The sequence below is a fragment of the Pan troglodytes genome, chromosome 1 (genome assembly GCF_028858775.2).
Source record: "Pan troglodytes isolate AG18354 chromosome 1, NHGRI_mPanTro3-v2.0_pri, whole genome shotgun sequence".
NCBI lineage: Eukaryota > Metazoa > Chordata > Mammalia > Primates > Hominidae > Pan > Pan troglodytes.
Genome location: NC_072398.2, coordinates 99,798,977 through 99,807,048, shown reverse-complemented (window position 1 = coordinate 99,807,048; position 8,072 = coordinate 99,798,977). Strand labels below are relative to the sequence as shown.

Sequence of the window (8,072 nt, the reverse complement as noted above, 5' to 3'; positions counted from 1 at the left end):
TATACTCCTCCTTAATCTTAAGGGGCTTGCAGAAGGGTGGAGGTTCATCTTCTGTAACTGCTTCCTGCTGATATTACGGGCATAGATCCTGCCTAGCACTGGAGAAGTAAAGTCTCTGGATACCTGTTGTAAAAGGCTCAAAGCCAGGATGTCTTTATTTTCTGGGTCAGAAGAAGGGATGGGTTGAAAGCCTTGTGCCAGCATCATCTTTACATAGAATTATTGTAATCTAGAAGACACAAACTTTACAAGGAGGTTAAACAAGCAAGGACCAAAGATTAATAATAAGGTATCTGTTAAAGGTCCTAGGAAGGGTAAAAACCAAGTGTCTGCTGGTAGAGATTCCATTATTGAATTCCATCAGCAGGGCAAAGCGGTAAGAGAGAAAACATTATATTTAAGAGTAAGAGAAAAACTTTCATGCTCATCCACAGCATCATGTTATTAATATTTATCTGTGCATTTGCAAAACAATAGCTTTAAGTCTTCTGGGAGTTTGCAAGTATAGGTCATGGCATCTTTCTCTGACATCTGTGAGGACTCATAAGAATCTTTGAGGCTGGGCACGGTGGTTCATGCCTGTATTCCCAGCACTTTGGGAGGCTGAGGCAGGCATTTCACAAGGTCAGGAGTTTGAGAGCAGCCTGGCCAACATGGTGAAACCTCATTTCTACTAAAAATACAAAAAAAAAAAAAATTAGCCAAGTATGGTGGCACGTGCCTGTAATCCCAGCTACTCAGGAGGCTGAGGCAGGAGGATTGCTTGAACCCAGAAGGTGGAGGTTGCAGTGAGCCAAGATCGAGCCATTGTACTTCAGCCTGGGCGACAGAGCAAGACTTCATTAAAAAAAAAAAATTAACTTTGGAGTTTAACAGCAGTGGGAGTGCTTAATAATGCCTGATAGGGACCCTTTCCATTTTGGTTATAATTGATTCTTGGGGGATCCTTCTTTCTAAGTTTTTAGTAAGACTAAGTCTCCTGGTTGAATGGGGGAGTTAATCCTTTTCCTTGTGGGAGGTTACGTTTCATTTCCATATGATTGAAGGGCCTTTTGAACCTGGCCTAAGTTGATAATCTATGTGTCTCTTCATCAAACAGAAGGTCTAAAGTTAAAAAGGGCCTTCCGAGCTGCTCAGGCGACCCAGTGCTCGGTTGGCCCGGGCCGCGCTTAACTGTCGGGAGCCCAGGCCATGGGGCAGCCCAGGCTTTCTTCCGTGTGAGGCTCCGGGCCTCCCGCGGCGCTCCGCTGATGGGCTGCGGGCGGGCAGGCGGGAGGCGTAGCGTGGGTCGTGGTCGCGGCCCCCGCCGCCGGCCCTGGCGGCGGCATCATGAACATAGACGTGGAGTTCCACATTCGGCACAACTATCTCTGGAACAAGTTGCCGGCCAACGTGAGGCAGTCATTAAGTGGAGATGGCTCATCATGGAGGTCTTCAGAGGAGGAGCTTTGTCTTCAAAGCTGAGAAGGAGGAAATACAGGAAGTATTGGTCTTGCTGTTCAGAGTGGCAGAGGAGAAAGAAAATCCCAGCCGTCTTGGAAATTCACAGAGAGAATATGAAAATCAGGTTGTCTGTACAGTATCTGCAATCAGTTACGATACAGAAATAACTTAAACATGTCAAGAAAGATGAACGCAGATACTATGAGGAACTGCTAAACTACAGCCGAGATCATCTCATGCTGTACCCTTACCATCTATCGGATACTATGGTGAAGGGCTTGAGGATAAATCACCATTTTCATATTACCCTGGGATTACGGAGGATATTATGAACAGTGAGAAAAGTTATGATTCATTGCCCAATTTTACTGCTGCTGACTGTCTAAGGCTTCTTGGCATAGGAAGAAACCAGTATATTTATCTTATGATTCAGTGTAGATCATCAAAAAAATTCTTCAGAAGGAAAACAGCCGGTGATCTTCTACCAATAAAGCCAGTGGAAATTGCCACAGAGGCGTGGTGGGTGGTGCAGGCTGGATGTATCACAGAAGATGACATCAAGATATGCACTTTGCCTGAGAAATGTGCTATTGATAAGATCATCGATTCAGGCCCTCAATTCTCAGGATCACTAGATTACAATGTAGTACATAGTTTGTGTAACAAAGGATTTGTTTATCTGGATGTACCAATGTCTGATGACAGTTGTATAGCAGTTGCACCTCTTGGAGGTTTTGTAATGAATTGAGTGCTTATTTTGATTATTTTGAAACTCTGCTCTATAAGATACTTGTTTCAATAGATGAGCACACAAATGTGGCAGAGCTTGCAAATGTCCTCGAGATTGACTTATCCCTGGTTAAGAATGCTGTTTCAATGTATTGCTGATTGGGATTTGCCCATAAGAAGGGACAAGTAATAAATCTGGATCAACTTCATTCATCATAGAAGAATGTTCCACCCGTAAACAGATTAAAGAATACCTTAGTTCCACAGAAGATGCTCTTGTCATGGGATGGAGGGGAATGTAGGAGTCCTATACAAGAAGCTTCATCGGCAACTGATACTGATACAAATAGTCAAGAAGATCCAGCTGACACAGGCAGTGTAAGCAGCCTGAGTCTGTCTACAGGACACACAAAGTGCATCGCATTCCTGTTTGACTCCACTCTTACTGCCTTCTTAACGATGGGATATCTTTCACCAGTTCAGAGCGCTGGTGAAGGAGAAGCACAGAGATATTTTGATCATGCACTTACTCTGAGAAACAATACTGTTTCTGCATCATAACAAAGATCTAGTTGTGCAAACTGCACAGCCAGACCAACCTAATTATGGTTTTCCTCTGGATCTCTTATACTATGAAAGCCTTCTTGGTCTGGACCCTGCAACTTGCAGCAGAGTTCTAAGCAAAAATTACATGCTGCTTGTTTCCATGGCTCTCCTCACCAATGAAATCCGGCCTGTCAGCAGCTGCACCCCTCAGCATAGTGGACCAGCTATCCCAGAAGTCAGCTCTGTTGGTTTAAACTGTACATTTATCATATCACTGGACAAGGACCACCATCCCTTTTATTGTCCAAAGGTACAAGACCTCAAAAACTGCCAGATATATTTCAGAGTTATGATCGATTGCTAATAACATCTTGGGGTCATGATCCTGGAGTAGTTCCTACCTCAAATGTGCTCACGATGTTGAATGATGCTTTAACACATTCTGCAGTTTTAATTCAGGGGCATGGTCTGCATGGAATAGGAGAAACTGTCCATGTCCCATTTCCATTTGATGAAACAGAACTACAAGGAGAGTTCACTCGTGTCAATATGGGTGTTCATAAAGCATTGCAGATACTAAGGAACAGAGTGGACTTACAACATCTCTGCGGATATGTCACCAGGTTGAATGCTTCCAGCCAACTTGCAAATAGAAAACTCAGTGATGCTTCTGATGAGAGAGAAGAACCTGATTTAGCTTCTGGCTCAGATGTAAATGGGAGTACAGTTATTTGAAATGGTCATTGAAGAAGCAACTATAGATTCAGCAACAAAGCAAACCTCTGGTGCCACAACAGAAGCAGATTGGGTTCCTCTCGAGCTGTGCTTTGGAATTCCACTGTTCAGTTCCGAATTAAACCGGAAAGTATATAGGAAAATTGCTACACATGGCCTTTGCAGAAAAGAGAGACTTCAAAACCTCTTACATTCCAGTAGAAAACTCTCTCTGCAAGTCCTTAACTTTGTTCACTCATTCCAGGAAGGTGCTTCAACATTGGATATTCACACAGAGCCCAGTTTTTCAAGTTTGCTTTCACAGTCATCGTATGCTGACATGGGTGTTCCACTTCCTGCAAAAAAAGCTTAATATTTAAAGATGGTGTCTTATCAGAAGGGGGTAGACGGTCACCTTCCTCACTTCTTATTGCTAATCTCCATTTGCAATAATGTGGTTACACTGTTTGCTGCTCACACTTTCTGCCTTTTTTCTTTCTTAACGTTAGCTTTATAGTGTCAGCCACTAAAAAGCATCCTGCTGCTGTGGAGCAATTCTTGCTTAACTAATATTAAAAGTTTGGGGAACATATTCATGTTTTCTGAAGTTTTGCTCATTATTGCACATCTTATTGCAACAAAGGGCTTTTTAGCAGCCAGCACTGTATTTTTTACCTTGAGACAATCTACATTTCTTTTATAAAACTAAGTATATACTTTATAGGTTTTATGATGACTATTACGTTTATAAGCAATCACTATGAAAATTGCAATGGTAATTTTATATGTTAGTTTATCAGACATAAATCTTGTTTAATTTTTTATTTTGTTACGTATACTTTGGGGGATCAAGGGAAGAGATGGAACTCTTCCTCTAAAAAGGCTTCTTGGTACTTAAAGTAGTAAAACTATAAAACAGTAAACATCCAGTATTGAGAGATGATATGATAGGGCATTATGAATTCCTAAGGGTGTCTAAATTATGTATGTCAGTTGGACATTGTAGAAGGTATGTAAATCAGCATAGTTATGTATAACTTAACCTTGATTTATAAGGTCTTAACTCAGATTATGACTATTCATTGACATCTCATGAGAAGCTTTAGAAAACTTTCTATTGTTAAACACCATTTATATGTGGACTTCTGTTGTCACTGACTTTGGGCTTTATATTTTCATAGAGTCTTTATGAAAAAAGTAGAATTTTTTTCCACTCTTGTAGCTATAGCTGCTGCACATTTTCACCCTGATTTATTTTTTTGTTTCTTACCTTTGATGTTTTCAAACCAAGGATTGTGATTTTAGGTTAGAATTACATATTAGAAGCATTAAGACTATGTCTTTGGATCAGAATGCTTTAGTGATTAACCTACTTTGAAGACATACTCTTAAGCAATCTGGATCTTAAATTTATGTGAATACTTTTTTAGAAAATGATAAAGAAAAATGGAATTACTTCAAAGTATTTCTTGAGTCATTGATTCTTTTAGCATCTCAAATGTTAATTAGAATAATTGGAATCACTTTTTAGACCTTTCAAGTTACCTTCCTTGGGAAGTTTGTGTAGTATTACAGTTCAGTTTAGCTCCTCTTATAGGGTAATGGTTTGCTGGTTTAAAACTGTAACCAAACAAACTGGTCAGACAAGTCATATCTAAAACACTTAAAATGTTAGAACGTTTGGGAATGTTATAACCTAAGCGTTTTTGCTGATAACTTTTTGTTATTTATAGACATTTGTGTATTTAACATACTTACTTCTGGAAATATATGCCTTTCCTAAAACTTAACCACACATCCACTACCATGGCCTATGTATAGAATTGAATATTTTGGACCATGTTATCTGTGGCACAGTCAGTGCTGTGTTTGAGGTAAATGCAGTAATGGTTAGTTTTCTACCTTGTCTTATAGAAGGTAGAAACCATGTGTATGTTATGTTTGTCTATAAAAGAAAAAATACTAATATTAAAAAATTTCTTATGACTGTGAGTCACTCACTTATTTTTCCAATAATTGATGTACATTCCTAGTGCCATTAGGTATGTATGTATGCAACTTTTACAGTTTTTCAGATGAAAGTTGTATTTTTTTAAATCAGGGCTCTTTAATCTCATTTTAATTTCCTTTGTTTGAATGAACTGTAGTTATTTTCTTTATTCCTATATTAACCATCTAAACCAACAGTAATGACATGTACACTAATAAAGAATTGAACATTTGTAGTTGTTGGCAGTGAGCCCAGTTGCTGGTGAATTTAAAGCTTAAAATATGGGAGTGATTTGCTGCTATATTTCTTTTGAGAGATAAAGGAAGAAGAAATGGAACCTAATAGTGATCATGAATTTTAGGGAAAGTACTGAAAAACCAAGGGGTTCCCTCAGGTTTCTTGTGTTGAATGAGGCAAGAGTAATCATCTGATTCTGAGCTGAAGACCTCTCGTACTCTCAAGGAGGGAGAGTGCATTTTTAGAGCTTTTACCAAAATGTGAAAAGCTGATGTTTGCCCTTTGCTTTGTGAATTTGGCTTCGTTTTGCTTACACATTAACTCATGTAATCTCTTAAATCTTACAAGTATTCATCCATTTCAACAAAAAGGTAAATTTAAAATGCAGACTTTGTTATTTGCCAAAAAAAGACTCATGAAAAATTTATATCCAATTATTTTCCAAATAGTTAATTTCATTTGGCTTTTTGCCATGTTCCTTCCTTTCTTTCCCCACTTCCTTAATGTAATTTAAACATTCTTTAGAAACCAAGAGGAAAAAAAGAACAAATAACAAAAAAGACACAGAATTTAATATTGTACAATTTCACATCTAAAATGGGTTTGAAGAAATGCAACTTTATATCATTAAAAAATATTATCATCTGATTTCCTTTATTTCTTTTTTAAATTATGTAATCAGATGATTTTGTATTTTTGGGGAGGCAGAATACTGGTTTCTTTTACTTGATGTTTTCAGTTTTCTCTGTCATTCATGTTTCTTTTTTGTGTTCGGTGTTTCAAATACAAATTGTACTTAAAGGATTTTAAAATACCAAACTGTAAATGAGTACAGTGGATCACTTTCTGTTAGGATGTTAATATTATACAATGAAATCTATAAAGTGTTGTCAATTTCATTATTGACACATATAACATGCTTACAAATATACTGTGGTATTGATCAAGGTAAAAAAAAATGGGGGGCCTTGCATAAGTCATTTCAAATGGACTAAGCTTTAAAGTTCCCTTTGCAGCCATCCTTACATGCAAAAGGGCTATGAGTAGGAGAAAAACTCAGGCCTTTGAGGTCCCCTGAAAGAGTTTTGCTAATGTCATGACTGGCTTTCTGTGTTATCTGAAGATTGAGATCTCCATGAGGAGTGAAGATAGGTAACGCTTAAGGCTGAGGCATTACCTCACTGGGTCACCTTGGCTGGAAAGGGAGGTCAGTTATCCCCTTGCAAACCTTTTGGTAATCCAAATCTTGGGATGAGTTGTTTAATAAGAATTTAGACACTTCCAATACTTTTCCTGTCCTTGTGGGGAAAGCTTCTATCCACCTGGTGAAAGTGTCTATAAATACTAGCAAATATTGTAGTCCCCTGTAAGGTGGCATCTGGGTTAAATCTGTCTGCCAGTCTTTGCCATGGTGTGTTCCTTGGTGTTGTACAGGTTTAAGCAGGGAGTGGGGTATGGGGTGGCTTCCTGATTGGTATATCTTTTCATAGTTTGGAACAGTCCCTTCCCCAAGAATATTTAGGAAACTAATTTGAATGGAAAATCCTGTCCCAAATGTGAGGAATCATGAAAAATTTAATTATTTCCCATTTGTCAGCCTCAGGAATAGAGTTTGTTCTTTTCTAGCAACCATCCAGAGGGGTCTCACTGGAAGCCTTTTACTCAGTCCCTTTAATTTCCTTAGGGGTATAGTATGGTTCCACTGACATTGATGGAATACCTGGTAGTAGCGCAGCAGCATGAAATACCAGGGTTTCCTTAGCCGTGGCCTTAGCTGCTCTTTCCACCAGGGAATTTCCTCTAATAAGATCAGTATCTCCCTCTGGTGTCCACTGCAGTGAATACTTGTTATTTCTTTGGGAGTTGGACAGCATCTAAAAGTTCCAAGATCCAAGTAAAGTTGTATGGGGGATCCCTTGGCTCATGATATTCCCCTTTCCTTCCCTATGGCTGCATGAGCATGAAGCAACAGGAGCCCATATTTAGAGTCAGTAAACACATTGACTCTTGAGGGTTTTTTTTTTTTTCTCTCTTTTTGAAATGGAGTCTTGCTCTGTCTCCCAGGCTGGAGTGCAGTGGCATGATCTCAGCTCACTGCAAACTCTGCCTCTCAGGTTCAAGTGATTATCATGCCCCAGCCTCCCATGTAGCTGTGATTACAGGCACCCACCACCATACCCGGATAATTTTTGTATTTTTAGTAGAGACGGGATTTCACCATGTTGGCCAGGCTGGTCTCGAACTCCCAACCTCAGGTGATCCACCCACCTCAGCCTGCCAAAGTGCTGGGATTACAGGCGTGAGCCACCACACCCAGCCTTAAGTCTTTTCACAGTTGGAAGGTCCTGATTAAAGCAGCTAATTCTGCTTTTTGAGCAGAGTCTGAGAAGGTAAACCCTTGGCCTCAGTGACT

At 39.4% G+C, this 8,072-nt stretch overlaps 1 pseudogene; it reads left to right on the top strand.

Moving 5' to 3' along the window:
- Nucleotides 1–1,329: 1,329 nt before the first annotated feature.
- LOC457253 (protein FAM91A1-like) lies at nt 1,330–4,172 on the top strand (annotated as a pseudogene).
- The last annotated feature ends 3,900 nt before the right edge of the window (nt 4,173–8,072 follow it).